Raw genomic sequence first — 17853 nt, 5'->3', positions numbered from 1 at the left:
CATACTCCTCTCTTTTTCAGATCAAATTTTTCGATGCGTTATTTCGATAAATTAATGCATTTTTCAAAAGAAAAAACGTTCTCCTCTCCTCTCTTTTTCGATTAAAAAATATTTTAAAATTTCTCATTATGCATAGAAACGTCGCCCCAGAATTGTAAGATTTGAGGTATGAGCAATTTGTTTTAAAATTCCCCCTTGAACCTCCCAGACGCACCTGATTGAAATTTCCATAGGTATCTAGTATATTTACAGTATCTAGCAACTGCTAGATACTGTAAATATGCTAGGTATGGAAATTGGAGCTCCTAAGAAACAAGAGGCATTCCAAAGTCCATAATTCATCAGGAAAATTACATAGTTTGAATAACTCACATTATAGATATCTCAGAAATTTTTTGCTAGATCTTGCTAAAATTTTGTGTGACATAAGGTAGGTAATTAAAAAAATTAATATATGCGAAAATTCAGCTTTTTCATCAAAAAAGAAAATGAAAATATTATCTAAAAAACTCTTCTAAGCTCTGTGCCCTTCTAATGAGAGAATTTTCATGCATAGAGGCTTTTTTCCATTTGAAAAATATTAAGGACCCGTGATCTAAATTCTGCATTCAAAATTGGGAAACGAGTTCAGATATTTCATGATACATAAAAAGAAACAATAACGAAAGTAGAACAATAAACTTTTATTGGACATGTCGAATATTCTGCATAGAAAAAAAAAACACAATGGCAGTTAGGGCACGCTCAAGGTTTCAATAAACTTAAAATTTGCGAGTAGCGGTACAAAAGCTCTTGACAGGTCGTTAACGTCATTAGCGTAAAGCATGTCGATGTAGCCATTTCCAGATTTCATTTGGCCGAGGCATAGAGAGAGAACCTGTGTGTGTGTAATTAACGAAAAAATAATAAGCTCTTTTACACGGAAGTTGAACAATTTAAATTATTTGCGCTGGACACGGTATTACGCTATTAGAGCCTAGGGAATTGTAACAATTACTTTTGTTCCATTCTGAGCAGCTCGTGTGGGCCACAAAAAACAGCTATCGCCGTAATTTATCATGTAATTAGAGAATATCTAGGTTTTTTCGGAGATTCCAAATGGCTGAATTTACGGTTCGGTCTAAAGGGGGGTTTTCACGAGAAAACGATTGTTTTTAACGAGCAGACTTAATTTCGTTTGAAATTGTAAGGATGAAAAGAACGAATAAATACGTTATTGTTCATATGTTGATAATGAAAAAGCTAAAAAAAATACAACAATGAGATAAATAACAGTAAAAAAAAGATTCGATACTATGATAATAATTATAGTTGATATCACTGGCGGAATTTCATCGATTTTCGTTGAAATAATAAGGAAAATCTATGTAATCAACATTTTGTAGAATATAATGAAGAAAAGTTTGATGATGAAATAAAGAATCATTTCACTCGGAATTTTCATATCGTATCATTTTCTAATTCTGCTATTTTATATTTCGTAGTTTTTAATTAATGAAATGAGAAGAAATCTTGCAAAAAACACTTTTATTCATTCAATTTATTGTATAAAAGAACCAAAACTATCAACTTTTTGGAAATAGAAATATAATTAAATCCCTATAAATCCTAACAAAATGAAAAATAATAAAAAAATTAAGTTTCTTAATATTGAGAAACCTACAGGCTTTGTTTGATTTCATTATTTTTCATCCAGGATCTAAGAAACATGAGACATCTTATAGATCTGTCGCCTAACACACAGCTCTGGAAAATTGTTTTTCAACAGGAGCTGAAGATGCTGGCGTTCATAAGAAATCCTTGGCCAAGTTTGGAAAGATATTTCTGAAACTACCAAAATCTACTCATAGATTTCATAGAAATGTGAGAAAACTACTAATAAAGTCACACAGGCGAATGCTTCAGTCTCTCGGCACTCGAGGAATCCCCTTATTAAGTCTAAGCGCACACGAGATTGCAGAAATATATGCCGTACGACGCGTGCATATCAAACTCAAGTAATATCAAGTAGCTTGATATCAAATCAAGCAATAAATATCTAAAATCAAGTCAAGTCAAGCTCAAGTATATAATTTTTCACGAGCTTTATTTTCAAGTCAAGTAGTTGGTTGAAATGTCAAGCTACTTGGCTTGATGAATCCCTAAATAAAAAAATGAGATAATGATAAAGATAAAAATCAAATAATCCTCAGCCCAATGTTTGTATGTAGGTATAATTAAGTTAGATAAAATATCTAAAAAAAAATCAAAATGATTTCTCTGATTGCTTTATTCCCCAAAGGCCCACATAAAATATCAGGTAGAAAACAACCACAAATCATGAGTTCATGAGTTATTCAGCATTCGATTAAAGCTGTTCGCGATGATTTCGATCAACATCGAGTAAAAGACCACCATTATGAGGGTAAATATTTGATTCGGTTATAATGGTATATCATGACACGCGAATGTTACCTTTAACGGAACCTTACATAAGGGCTCGGACGTTGTTTTCTGTGGGTTGTACGGTTTCGGTAATTCATCTAACACAAACAACGTGTTTACAGCTCCCTCATTCAATATTTACGCGTATGTGTCCAGTGGAAATTGATTTTTATCTACGTGTAGCCGGGCCTTTATTGTTTGTCGTGTTTGATAACTTTCTACTCGAGATCATTAGCTGTTAAATCGACGATTGATTAGGCGGTATTGTCGGTCTATTGTTTCTTATATGTGGTATTGGAGAACAGTTTCTATATTAAGTAATCTATTTTTCAAAAGTCAAACAATTTTTTTAATTCAATACAATTTCACTCTTCTTATATTCAACATTTTACCAACTAGTTTAGGCAGTAACTAGGGATTCATCAAGCAAAGTAGCTTGATATTTTAACCAACTACCTGACTTGAAAATCAAGCTCGTGGAAAATTACGTACTCGAGCTTGACTTGACTTGATTTTAGATATTTATTGCTTGACTTGATATCAAGCTACTTGATATTATTTGAGCTTGATATGCACGCGTCGCACGGCATATATTTTTGCAATCTCGGGTGCGCTTAGACTAAATAAGGGGATTACTCGAGTGCCGAGAGACTGAAGTATTGGCCAGTGTGACTTTATTAGTAGTTTTCTCACATTCCTATGAAATATATTGGTAGATTTTGATAGTTTCAGAAATATCTTTCCAAACTTGACCACAATGGCAAAAAATATTTTATCAATGTCAGCATCTTCAGCTCCTGTTGAAAGACAATTTTCTAGAGCTGCTCTTAGAGTTACAAAAACCCGCAATATGTTAGACGAAAAATCTATAAGATGCCTCATGTGTCTTAGATCCTGGATGGTAATCATGAAATCAAATAAAGCCTAGGAGTTTTTCAATATTAAGAAACTTTATTTCTTTTTTATTTAGTTATGATTTATAGTGATTTAATTTTTGTGTCTATTTCAAAAAAGTAGATTTTTTCGGTTCTTCTATACATAAAGTTTGATAAACAAAAGTGTTTTTGGCAAGCTTCCTTCTCATTTCATCCTTTTTTCATTAATATGGCACTACACAATAAAACTGCTGAAAATCAAGTAGCTTGACTTTAAATCAAGTCTAGCTCAAGCCAAGTAGCTTGAAAATCAAGCCAAGACGTGAATCCTTAGCAGTACTTAATAGTAGAAATACTACGCTTGATTTTTTGCTCATCTTCGCGCAGTTTATAAAAAACTGGAAGAAATTTTTTTTGCGATTACCATTCCCCCCAAGAAAAAAGGTGTACGCTCCTGGCAGTTTATTCAAATTCGAAGTTACATCTTCCTTATAATAATGCTGCCAACTTACAGCAACCAATTCATGAATTTACAAATATTTACGTTAATTGCTATTTTAAAATTCCGCATTTATAATGCGTTCTAAAAAAATTTTTGTGTGAAAATATTGTAACTAGAGACTTCCTCCAGATGAACACTGAATAAAATTGACATTTCTCCATTCCAACTGTTTTATAATCTGGAGCACGGCCGTAAGAAAATTCATGTTTAATTCATCAGTCTCACAATCACATCAAAGAAATGTTCTTACATACTGAGTAAGAGTGTAAGCTTCCTGAACATCAGGTTTGCACGCGATTATTACATAAATACGAGGAAATAATAATGAATTTAGAAATTTCTACGATTCAGCGAAGAAGAAAGAAAGTGCTTCGTTAATAATTGAACATTTATTATGATGATTGAAATTGAAAAGTGGCAAAGTGTTATTAAGACGTCAAATGGGAAGATCGAGCTGCTCAATTATATTTAGATGAGCTGGTTTCGCAAGCTAGTTCTTTATCTAATATAGTTGATGTCGAAATGGACTATAAAATTTCAGTCAACAGGTTTCATCTGTGATAATTCAAATGATCTATGTCAATTCCAGTTCCAACTAAGAACGGAACAATCACAATTCGTTAAGAAAAGTTTCTTGAAGGGGTTATCACAACTGGCCACCGAGATCTTATGATTTAACACCTGTAGACTTTTTTTCTGGTAGATAAGGTCTATGCCAATCATCCACAATCGATTCAAAATAAATGAAAAAAATATCCATTGATTTCTCTTGAAATATACTCGTTTTTTTTATCTCAAAATGAAACCCCTTGTTTTATAATTGAGAATAATAAACCAAAAGACATATTCATAGATAAATATTCGGCTAACTCTTTTAGGTGGATCACCACCCTATATGTATCTTTCAACGGCAGTTATCAGTCAAAGTTATACCGTTTTTAATAAGTGTGGGCAGTGCCTACTTGATAGCACACTACATCAGTATCCTCATAACCCCTCAAAACAACCCCTCCCCCTAATGAGGCATTCAGTTTATGAGTTGTTTGCGTGCAAAGTATGCAAATACAAAGACGTTGTATACAATTGTGCCAACATTTTCCCAATCGTCTCTAATCTAGTTTAAATGCTTCTCGGTATTTTCCAAGTAGGTGTGCGTAGATGTAGATGGCTGCGTCAGCATTAGTACTGAAATGATTTTCGATTATGCGGTACAGAAAGAATAAAGATTTTTTACTCTACAGGCTTTGTAAGGTGTATAGAATTCAAATTGATTTTCAAACCTAACAATCACCTGAAGAAGAGACAAGGACAGCGATTTCTGAGTCTATTAGTTTAGGGATTCATCAAGCCAAGTAGCTTGACATTTTAACCAACCACGCGAATTGAAAATCAAGCTCGTGAAAAATTACATACTTGAGCTTCACTTGACTTGATTTTAGATATATATATATATATTGCTTGACTTGATATCAAGCTACTTGATATTACTAGAGCTTGATATGCACACGCGTCGCACGGTATATAGATATTTCTGCAATCTCGTGCGCGCTTAGACTAAATAAGGGGATTCCTCGAACGCCGAGAGACTGAAGCATTCGCCAGTGTGACTTTAGTAGTATTTGTAGTATCCACCTATTGGTGGATTTTGGTAGTTTTTAGAAATATCTTCCTAAACTTGGCCAAAATGGCCAAGGATCTTTTATCAACGCCAGCACCTTCAGCTCCTGTAGAAAGACAATTTCCCAGAGCTGCTCTTTTACAGTTACAAAAACCCGCAATAGTTTAGGCGACAAATCTATAAGATGCCTCATGTGTCTTAGATCCTGGATAGAAACTTATGAAATCAAACAAAGCGTGGAGGTTCCTCAATAAGAGAAACTTTATTTCTTATTATGAGTTGATATTTTCGGTCCTTTTATACAATAAGTTTAATAAATAAAAGCGTTTTTTGCAAGGTTTCTTCTCATTTCATAATTTTTTTATTTATATGACACTACACTAATATTATTTCAAGTACTTCTTTTCGCAAGTGAAATTCGTGAACCAACCGTGTCGATTCTGGAGAACCGGAACGCCGGCAAATTTATGCGATCAACCGGCCCATCTTAACATAATAAGGCGAGTTGTCATCTGACCGGCACAGTTGCAGCGCCTAATGACTTTTAAATCTGCATTTATTTGAAGGTAATGAAATACTGGCTAGCCATAAAAACCAGTACCTACAAGGTAACAGGATGTAATTAGCACGCTGCTCTTTTACCAGGCAATTAAACTCCTATACACACATATTCTAAGAGAAAAACGCCAAGAGTATTTCAGCAGCGAGCTTGAAGCAGACGGTTTCGAGATGTATCTGAAGGAAGAATGTGCACGATGAGTTTATCGCCTTGTCATCTTTACATAGTTTTTCTAATAGAAATTAATCTCGAGAAATTTGCCAGGAGGTGACTCATCAGCGTAATTTTTACATTTATATGAAACTAGAGATTCGCGGCCTGGCTTGATTTTCGAGCTACTTGGCTTGAGCTTGACTTGATTTTCAAGTCAAGTAGTTGGTTGAAATGTCAAGCTACTTGTACTTCATACATTTAGGGCTGATTTCTCGACTCTTTCTTCTCTTTGAGAACTCTATAAATTGTAGGTCGAAGCGTAGCTTTATCTTCTAATGAATGAAAATCAATTTTTCACTTCAACCCACTTTTAATTATTGAGAAAACTAATCAATGCCCAGGTCTTAATAAGCATCTCCTCCGATCAAAATTGATTCCCTATTTACAGGCACTTAAAGAGCAATTCTAACCCCCTGTATGAAGTTAATTAATCAATTTTGATTAAGTCTGAACCGGGTAACAAATGAAGCGAGATCCGCATTGACTCCACTTCAACGCCTACCTCGCTGAAAAGTTAGGGAAAGGGTGTGAATGTTTTGTAAAGCCTGACTTTAATAGAATTTGTATTGAAAATGAAGGATTAACGTCAATGGCCAACAAAGGAGCTGAGCTTTGCCAGTTAAAACGATATTGATTCGGCCTATTGTGTTTGGTTATGGCGAACTTCCGTTTTCCTTCTATACTTTTCGAAGTCGTGCTTTGTTGACGAAGACGATTTTGGCCATTTGGTTTTGTCGATAATGAGTCTTTCGCTTTTCAAAGGGGCTTGTTAAATGTCCTAAATTGTTTGGTTTTCTATTGGATTTTCGCCATCTACACCAGACTTGTGGGCTTCCACATAATCCCAAACATCAACAAAAAGAAGCACATATGTGTAGTCAGGAGCTTTGACCAGTTCTTCAAATTCGTAATCATGTAATTTCGCATCTTGTTTTTTCTTTCAAATTCCTAAATTCAGTCAAAACTTCACAGTCTGTGTCATGCCATGAAAATATAAAATGACATGATTCAAGACATCATGTCAAGACAAAGTCTTTTATTGCCTTTTGGACAATGTCCTTAGAGAACCTCAGAGTAATACACATAGATAGAGAGAGGATATGTCATTTTCAGTAAGCAAATTTTGTCCCCAAATTTGACATGAAGCGCGCGGAAATGAAAACATATCAGTGATACGATATTTCACTCAATTCGCGAGTATCTCCATGAAGAATGTGCTTCTTATGTCCCATAGTGAATCAACGTTTCATTTCAACTAAAAATATATTGAAATTAATACTTGAATATATCAGAAATTCAGAAAACAAACTTCAAGCGCACCAAACGACGTGAAACAACCGATGACACTGGGAGAGCAAAAGTTGCCAAACCTTGGATTTCAGCAGGTAGATACAGAAAATAATTAATTTTCTGCCAATTATGAATTCGACATTTAGGTAAAATATCGGATTCCAAATATTCAAATTTGCATATTTAATCAGGAATCCTCAAATAAATATATTTCATTTAATATAATATAGATTCATAACGATATAGTAAAATTGTGGTTTTGAAAATATATCACAATCCGACAACGTAATCTAACCATGTTGGGGACAAGTGAAAATTGCGTATACTCCCTCTATCTAAGTTTATTACTCTATGTAAGGAACCAAAAATTCACTATTATGCATATTATGAATTCAATTATTGAGAAAACAAAATTTCAAATTGGTATGACACCGGAACCAGATTTCACACATTTACGAACTTAATCAAGATATTTCAGATTTGAATCCTTGCTGAAAACTTCAAGTCCCTATAGCACATTCCTTCCAGAACACCTGAAGCTTACTAGAAAATGCATTAGGTACTCAAAGCTAATCGAAGATACATAATTAAATGTTAAGTGTTCAATCCTCCTAAACATCCACACATGTTGAAAGGTCCAAAAGCAATCCCAGATGACATCTCACATCACCAGAGGCAAGCTGCTATATTCAAATACCCTATCCATTTGACGGATAAATGGATCTCTCGCATATACACATACACAAAAACCGGTAGTGACACTGTCAACTGACAATAGTGTCAACTCTGATCGGATTAGACTCTCTTACCTCGCTCTCCTTGTGAATTCTATCCGGATTTTAATCTCCTTAGACCGTTTGCCGTGTTACCGATTTTAAAAGTCAATTTCACACACAACACTCTACCAGCCCTCCAATTAAAATATTTGGGTGCGAGAATTAAGTTGAAGGGTTTTTTTTTTCAATGCGATCGAATTGAAACGTTACACTCATGTACAGATTAATAATTTTTTAATCGCCTCTATACGTTTCCATATCCCCCCCTGTGTTGATAGAGGTCAATTTTCGGATTATTCGAGAGTTTAAATCCTCAGGCAACGTTTCGGACGTAGACGGGGATTATCCTCAGGCTTCTTCGACAGTTGGAGTGAAAATCGAGTTGATTGTTCAATGAGATGAATGTTTGAAAGCGCGTTAAATGTTTTAAACAACATAATATCGCTTAATAGTGAGATTATTGAGTTTTTTCGCTCTGAAGACGCCTCAGAAGTCTGTTTTTTTTTCCATTTGGAATTTTAATAGTTATAACAGTTTGAGTAATTATTTCTTATGAGTTAAGTTACATTCAAACAAATACCAGGTGTCAGATATAAAAAACTTACCAATGCTTGGCACTGGGCCAACTTTGAAACCATGAGGCCACACCTTGTACTTACATCAATGATCTGCAGTTATTGTAATACCTTTCTTCATCACAAAATGTGTACTCTATATTCGAATATTTCAAATATTTTTTTATATTTGTATATACCTTTTGGTAAAGATCCAACAAGCAATAGATAGACAGAGAGAGCATATGTCATTCTCAGTAAGCAAATTTTGTCCCCAACATGAACTATCAAATTTGACATGAAGCGCGCGGAAGTGAAAACATATCAGTGTTACGATATTTCATTCAATTCGCGAGTTTCTCCACAAAGAACGCACTTCTTATGTCCCATAGTGAATCAACGTTTCGTATTAACTCAAAATATATTGAAATAAATACCCAAATATATCAGAAATTCAGAAAACAAACTACAAGCGCGCCAAACGACGTGAAACAACCGATGACACTAGGAGAGCAAAAGTTGCCAAACCTTGGATTTCAGCAGGTAGATACAGAAAATAATAAATATTCTGCTTATTATAAATTCGACTAGGAAAATATCGGATTCCATATTTAGAATCATTTCGTTTTCAAGTCTGATTTTTTGAATTTTGATCAGGAAATGGCCTCAAATGAAAATATTCGAAGGAAACTACTTAATATTTCAGTTTCAACTCACACATCTTTTTTTCCAATTTGAATGTTTTTCTTGTACAATTTCGAAAGTTCCTCTTTAAAATTAATGGACCAAAAATTTACCAATCACAAGTTCAATTCGACACATTTCAAATATGATTTCCTTGTTTGCCCTCTCGAAAAGCAATTTCTCCTTCTATTCCTATTCCCTCGAGTTACAATCTTCATAAAACGCCAATCCTTCCTCCGTAGATACAGAACTGAGAGGTCCACACCCTCAATATCAGCTACATCAACACCAACAGCAATAAATTTCAGTTTATCTGCGAAACCGACAAGAATGCTAAATACCGATTGGTCGTAACACTTATTTGTCGACATAACAAAATAGAATTACGACAACTCTGTGGGCGACGACTACAACGCAAAATACTTAATTGAAATAAACAGTGCGATAAGAAACGTTCAGATAGGCGAAATTCATATAAAATAACGCGCTGCTATCTCTTACACGGATTTAATTTTAAATTGATTTGAGATAAACACGGATAGGTTAGATAAGAGGGTACGCTCAAGTTGAAGGTACAAGGGTTCAGTCTGTGGACCACCGGAAAAGTCGCTGTAAGCCTCCTACGGGACTGATTTTTTTTTATCTCGGGGTCTTTCAATTATTATCTGCTCTTTTATCTGGGGACTTGAGAGCGTCATTCCTCAATTGAGCTGATTTAGGGGATTATTATGGTAATAAAGGGTGTTTTTTTTAGAGCTATAGAACTTTAAATTGCAACAAAACAACGATGGATTATTCGATTGACATGAATTTCATTTATCCGCAAGATAATCTTGTGGCATTACATTTTGAATATGATTTCTGGCATATGACCGCCACGGCTGGCTCGGATGTAGTCCAATCTGGACGTCCAATTTTCGATGACTTTTTCCAACATTTCTGGCCGTATATCGGCAATAACACGGCGAATGTTGTCTTTCAAATGGTCAAGGGTTTGTGGCTTATCCGCATAGACCAATGACTTTACATAGCCCCACAGAAAGTAGTCTAGCGGTGTTAAATCACAAGATCTTGGAGGCCAATTAACAGGTCCAAACGTGTCTTTCAATGAATCGATTGTGGCACGAGCTGTGTGACATGTTGCACCGTCTTGATGGAACCACAGCTCCTGGACATCATGGTTGTAACGGTGTTTCGACATACACTTGAGGATTAGCTTCACTCCAAATGCGGCAGTTTTATTTGTTGACGTAGCCCGAGACGTAGCCATTCAACCAGAAGTGCGCTTCATCGCTAATGGACGTAGTACGCGATACGTATTCCGCACAGAACCATTATTTTCGAAATAAAATTGCACTATTTGCAAGCTTTGTTCAGGCGTGAGTCTATTCATGATGAATTGCCAAACCAAACTGAGAATAAATCACTTGACACCTGTTAAATCGGTCGTCATCTTGAACAGTAATACCAACTTAAAGTTATATACCTCGAAAAAAACACCCTTTATTTGTGCTTAAAAATCACCAGGGAATAGTTATTTCTAATAAAAGTGCAGAAGGCATTGATACTTTTCTACGAGTTCAAAATTTGAATGAACGAGTGTTAGAATCAGCGTTCTGAATGAGTATGTTACACAATTTTCATTGAAATCAATTGAATATTGTCCTGAATATCGTTCAGTGATTTTTGCATAGAAAAATGTTGGTTGGCAAAACTGTTTTCTGTATCACGAATTTGGCATATAATAGATATATCCTTGAGAGAAAAATTCCTAGTACCATTATATAATAATGAAATATAACCATGAAATCTGTTTGAAACCGAGATATTCTTGCACGATTTTGTTGTATAGGGTGTCCCAATTCATACAAGGTATGGAAGAATAAATGGATTTGCCACAGAATTAGAAAAAATTAGTTATGAAATAGTATCGTTGAAAAATATTGTTCATGAACACAAAAGTTGTAGATGGAGTAGTGAATTTTTGAGCGTCATTTGTATTTATAGGGAAAAAAAAATTTTATGAAGAATTTGTAGCGTATTCGGTATTCATGAAAAAACCGTTTGATTTCTACTTCCACTAATTATTTTAATTGGAGTCAAAAATTTCTTCAGTTCAAATATTGGAAGAATTTTTCTCAATCCCATGTTCAGCGCTATTTACAGTTCATTTTCACCTCATTGAAAACCCATAAAATTGAAAACCAATAAAAAGCGTGGCATAACCATGAATGAAAAAAAAGCCGTAAACTCTGGAGGCATGCTATAATTGAGGTGTAAAACTTCAAAATAATCTCATCTGATTCATTCATCAATCGATTCCGATCGATAAGCGTGACGCGTTACCTTGTCGATTTTTATTGTTATTGATTCCCGATTAAAATTCAGAAAATCAAATCCTCCAAATCGCCCGTTGTAAAGATAAGCCCTTATCAGCTGGACATTTGCATGTAAATTATCTATACACGAGACGAATCTCTTCCTAACACAGTCCTTCCTGTGTGTGATATATATATAACCCGATTAATATATAACTGAGAACTTCTTCAAATCGTAAAGATAGCGTTTTACGATGGGGCCATTTACATACAAATCGCTCATTGAGGTGCCAGTCCGGAAGAACCGAGAATATTGTCAGGGATAACCAACAAGTTGCCATGGGCAACAATTCTGAACGAAATCACCGCGTCACTCAATAAGTTACGGGCCCAGCCAGTAAAAACACAAATTTCACTTTATTCGTCAACAAAGTCACCTTCAAGATTGATACATGTACTCCAATGCTGCTCTACCTTTTCAGTATTTTTTCTGTGGAAAGATTCGTATTTGCTTTCAAACCTGGTAATCACTTCTTCATTGGAGCCAAATTTCTTTTCCTTGGGTATTTTTTGGGGTCTGCAAGAATCACTGGGGGTCAGATCTGGAGAATAAGATGGGTGGTCAAGCTGTTGGAAACTCAATTCGTTCAATTTGACTCATTGATTGTGGCATTTTTTTTGCATTTGAAGACTTTTTTTGAATTTCTGCATTCAATCGATCCAAAGTTATGTTATATACCATGCATGTCACAAAGTACGGATGCCATAATCTTCTCAGATATTATTTCAGATTTTGATCACTTTAGTCGGCTTTTGCCTACAGGTTTCTAACGGTTGTTTTTTCGAGGTAAATAACTTAAAGTTGGCATTTCTGTTCAAGATGGCGACCGATTTAACAGCTGTCAAGTGATTTATTCTCAGTTTGGTTTGGCAATTTATCATGAATAGACTCACGGCTGAACAACGCTTGCAAATAGTGCAATTTTATTTCGAAAATAATGGTTCTGTGCGGAATACGTATCGCGCACTACGTCCATTTTATTTTGTTTAGCGATGAAGCGCACTTCTGGTTGAATGGCTACGTCAACAAACAAAACTGTCGCATTTGGAGTGAAGCTAATCCTCAAGTATATGTCGAAACACCGTTACATCCAGGAAAACTGACTGTTTGGTGCGCTTTATGGGCTGGTGGAATCATTGGTCCGTACTTCTTCAAAAACGATGATGGCCAGAACGTTACAGTCAATGGTGATCGGTATAGAGCCATGATTACTAACTTTTTCATTCCTGAATTGAACAACCATGATGTCCAGGAGCTGTGGTTGCAACAAGACGGCGCAACATGTCACACAGCTCGTGCCACAATCGATTTATTGAAAGACATGTTTGGTGACCGCCTAATTTCACGTTTTGGACCTGTGAATTGGCCTTCAAGATCTTGTGATTTAACACCGCTAGACTACTTTCTGTGGGGCTATGTAAAGTCATTGGTCTCTGCGGATAAGCCACAAATCCTTGACCATTTGGAAGACAACATTCGCCGTGTTATTGCCGATATACGGCCACAAATGTTGGAAAAAGTCATCGAAAATTGGACGTCCAGATTGGACTACATCCGATCCAGCCGGGGCGGTCATATGCCAGAAATCATATTTAAAATGTAATGCCACAAGATTATCTTGCGGATAAATAAAATTCATGTCAATCGAATAATCCATCGTTGTTTTATTGCAATTTAAAGTTCTATAGCTCTAAAAAAACACCCTTCACTTCTAGGTGTAGATCTATTAGTTCCACTGATAAAATTCTTATAGAAGCGTTAAGCAGTGCGTATATACAATATACGGAGTATATACTATATACGGAAGTGATCAGAACTCAAGCGAGCGTCCGTATATACGGCAACGTCTCAATAAATGTCCTTCCTTTGATGTCCCCGCCGGGAGCGTTCCACCTAAACATGTGAAATTGCTATGTTATCCATCAGCCTTTTTGCCAGAAAGACATTTAGCGGACTCGAAAAGGTATAAAGGAACGGTTTTCCTCCCTCTTAATAGTTGTTCCTGCCTCGGCGACGAAAAAAAAAATCTGTGTGTAAAGTCCTGCGGGACTGACGTCGTCCTGATGGCGAAATGTTTCAAGCGACGGAAACGTGAGACGCATTGGGTTTCGTAAAGTGGCTAAGTTTGTTGGGTTTGGAACGACCTTCTGTCGAGGGGTCGACCTGTTCCCTTCCCATGGGAATTTGTCAAGTCCCGGAGTGTACCCGGACTAGCCTATTCCAGGATGTTAAACATTTCCTCAAAGGGATCGGATAGTGTTCTTTTGTTGGGTTTGTCCGACGATAATCTCAGCTTTTATCGGTTTCCAATTATTGTCTTATTTTTAAGGATAATGAATCTTTAGTTCGGTGAAGAATTTCAACAATTATAGAATGGACTAGTTTAGTGATGTTGATAATACTATATTTGACACGATAGAATTAAAATATGGAGCAAAACTAATAAATCAGTGAAAAAATTTTGAAAATCCATCAATAAATGACTGAGAAATAGATTAATTGGTCTTTGGTCTCCAACTCGTCTGTGACGTCACGTCACTTGCCTGTGATCGCTACACCATAAATTACTTTTAAATACTTAGCCGCGCCAAGGCTCTCGCGCCGTTTGTAGTTGTACAGTGTAGTTTTAACTCGAGTTTTGTTTTTATGTCACCATAATGGAAGAAGGCTTCGTGAGAGGACAAAGTTATTTTTATTCAATAACTTATTTCAAACCAACTTACACCTTAGTATTTTTATTATCAGAAATAGACAGCTAGTACTGATAGGTACTTACATCAAAATGATCTTCACACACATACATATGAAGTAGTTTTAGGTCCAATTAAGTCACGCCTCATTAATTTGCACCACTTCTTCCTTTGATTCATGTCATTTGGTACATGAAAAAACAATTTATTGGGGTTTTTAATTGTCGTGCTTGCACACATAGGCACAATACAATATTTGTAGGATTTTTTTTTCATTTCAGCCATCGTGTAACGAACAAAACACGACACGAACGGCTCAAGTGATTGTACAACAATGAATTCGTAAGCACTCTGCGAATACCAGTCGCCTCGTGTAAGTGGCGTGACGTCACACACTAGACTATGAAATTATTCTTCCGAGCGGAACTTCAAAGTCCCATAACTTTTTCATTTCTAGAGATATTTCAATGATTCTTCCACATTTTTGTTTCATTTTACTTAAATTTTCAGAATTAATCCTTAACAAAAAAATGAAAACTAGTCCATTATCAATAACCTGACATTGAAAGACTACTACTTGACTTGAACTTAGGTTTATTTCAAGTCAAGCTCAAGCCGAATAGCTTCAATATCAAGCCAAGCCGTGAATCCTTTATTTCAAAGAATAAAAATGAAAGTATGGTTTGAAAAGTTTCTTGCCAAATCCACAGCGGCTCTTCAATATTCTACCTAGCTACCTTTAGACGTGTTCGAGGAAGTTTGAAACCAATAATTCACCTGACCCGTAAAGAATTGTCATCGTAGGATAATTTGTCTTGCTGAAAGAGTCAACAAGTACACCGGCAACCCTTTTGTGGTTAACCGTGCCAAAATTGTCTTCAAAAGAACTGTGAAATGGTTGTAAATAAAATTATTACCCACTATTTGAATAAGTACACACAAATGATTTATTACCAGAAATTTTTCGGTATTTTTGCGGCCTGTTGAAGAGAAACAAAGCAATATTTCTTCTTTTAATAAATGCCGATTTAAGTGGGCTATACAGGTATTTCGGTGTATCAGCTTCCAAAAGGTAATCCCTGGGTGGTTCAGGCCTTTTCTGTTAAATCCCAATGCAATAAAAAATAATTTTAGATGAAAGCCCATTCGACAACTGTGAAATAAACAATTTGTCACACTTTTAGGACAAACATTCAAATTTGTACCAGAGAGAATTGAACTTTGAAAACATTTTTAATGATGAAATAAACCACAACCGATTGAAAAGAAGAGCCAGTGAAGACTTAATCGATGTTGGTGTTATAAATAATTATCCACCTTATTGCTTCCTTTTTCTGTTAATTAGAATAAGAGCAGCTCATTTACGTACTTGTTAATCTCACATTCATTACTTCGCTGCCATTTTTCTAACGATACATTGTACATTGTTCACGTATAATAAACCATAACAGTTCCCCTCATTATTGTTTATTTCTTAATACTTCAATTTGTTGTAAGTATTACTTTTATTAATTGGCTAACGGTTGATCGTAGTGTACTACGGTTTCCTCTTCAGATTATCCCATTTTCAATCGGTTTAATTAGATTTCACTTCCCCATCACAATCGGTTAGCAATGACAAGGATGGATCTGTTCATCTATCAGCTAATAATTTTCGATTTCATTCTGCATTGTTATGGAAGCGGCTTTTTCCACGGTGCTGGCCAATTATGATTGATCATTCTTTCGAGAGAGATACCTACTCGAAATTGTTCGTTGTAGATATAACAGGGATTCAATCGGAAGAAATTGATCTAATTACAGAGAAGAGTTCATAGATCTTTGGCGATTCGAACTTGTTGGCGTACCTTTGACCTTTTCTCATTTGGTTTGAAACGAAATGCTGGATTTCTCGACTGGAAAGCATTGAAAAATGAGAAAACTCTTAAGACTTCGGAAATAGTGAAACTGATCACCACATGGTGAAACACTAGACGTCACGATAAGTGAATTTTCAGATGTTATGAGAATTTGCGGTCATCAGTTTGACATAGTATGGCTCTACCTGAATCTTCATTCTCTTTCTCGCTAGCCACTCTAAATTTATCCATTACATAAAGGGTTTTTTTAGAGCTATAGAAATTTAAATTGCAACGTCCAATTATCGATGACTTTTTCCAACATTTGTGCCGTATATCGGCAATAACACGGCGAATGTTGTCTTCCAAATGGTCAAGGGTTTGTGGCTTATACGCATAGACCAATGACTTTACATAGCCCCACAGAAAGTAGTCTAGCGGTGTTAAATCACAAGATCTTGGAGGCCAATTCACAGGTCCAAAACGTGAAATTAGGCGGTCACCAAACGTGTCTTTCAATAAATCGATTATGGCATGAGCTGTGTGACATGTTGCGCCGTCTTGTTGGAACCACAGCTCCTGGACATCATGGTTGTTCAATTCAGGAATGAAAAAAATTGTAATCATGGTTCTATACCGATCACCATTGACTGTAACGTTCTGGCCATCATCGTTTTTGAAGAAGTACGGACCAATGATTCCACCAGCCCATAAAGCGCACCAAACAGTCAGTTTTTCTGGGTGTAACGGTGTTTCGACATACACTTGAGGATTAGCTTCACTCCAAATGCGTCAGTTTTGTTTGTTGACGTAGCCACACAACCAGAAGTGCGCTTCATCGCTGAACAAAATTCGCTTATGAAAATCGGGAACAAAGGCAATCTCATTTTGCACTATTTGCAAACATTGTTCAGGCGTGAGTCTATTCATGATGAATTGCCAAACCAAACTGAGAATAAATCATTTGACAGCTGTTAAATCGGTCGCCATCTTGAACAGAAATGCCAACTTAAAGTTATATACATCGAAAAAAAACACCCTATATTACCTGAAAGATTCCTCAATGTATCCTTTGGCAACCGTTGAGGAGATGCATCCTCCATGTCTCTTTAAAGAAGTTAAATCTTCCTCTGCATGGACCAAAATTGTTTCAGATCACCGACGGAAACAATAATTGAGAAAATTTGCCAAAGATGGTGAAATTTTCCAATTGATGTAATCACACTTCCTGCCTACAAGCTGTCCTCCGGAAAATTATCGCTTTTACTACTAGCTACACAATGTACTTGTTCTGCAGTTTTAATTGTTTTAAATGAACTGGATGAAGTTATTTCTAAGGGAGATCATCAATGAATCCATGACGTTTTGACACCCTCTTGAAAGGACAACCAAAAACGTAAAATAAAATAGGATAATGATAGCTTTATACCGAAAAACGCTGGGCGAATCCC

General features: G+C 35.8%; 1 protein-coding gene across 1 annotated transcript in view; it reads left to right on the top strand.

Annotated features, from left to right (window-relative positions):
• LOC123676330 (homeobox protein B-H1-like) overlaps nucleotides 1–17853 on the top strand; it is a 44599-nt gene that overhangs the window by 3110 nt on the left and 23636 nt on the right. The window lies entirely within an intron of this gene.

The sequence above is a fragment of the Harmonia axyridis genome, chromosome 3 (assembly GCF_914767665.1).
Source record: "Harmonia axyridis chromosome 3, icHarAxyr1.1, whole genome shotgun sequence".
Lineage (NCBI taxonomy): Eukaryota > Metazoa > Arthropoda > Insecta > Coleoptera > Coccinellidae > Harmonia > Harmonia axyridis.
This window is presented reverse-complemented; position numbering and strand designations above follow the sequence as displayed.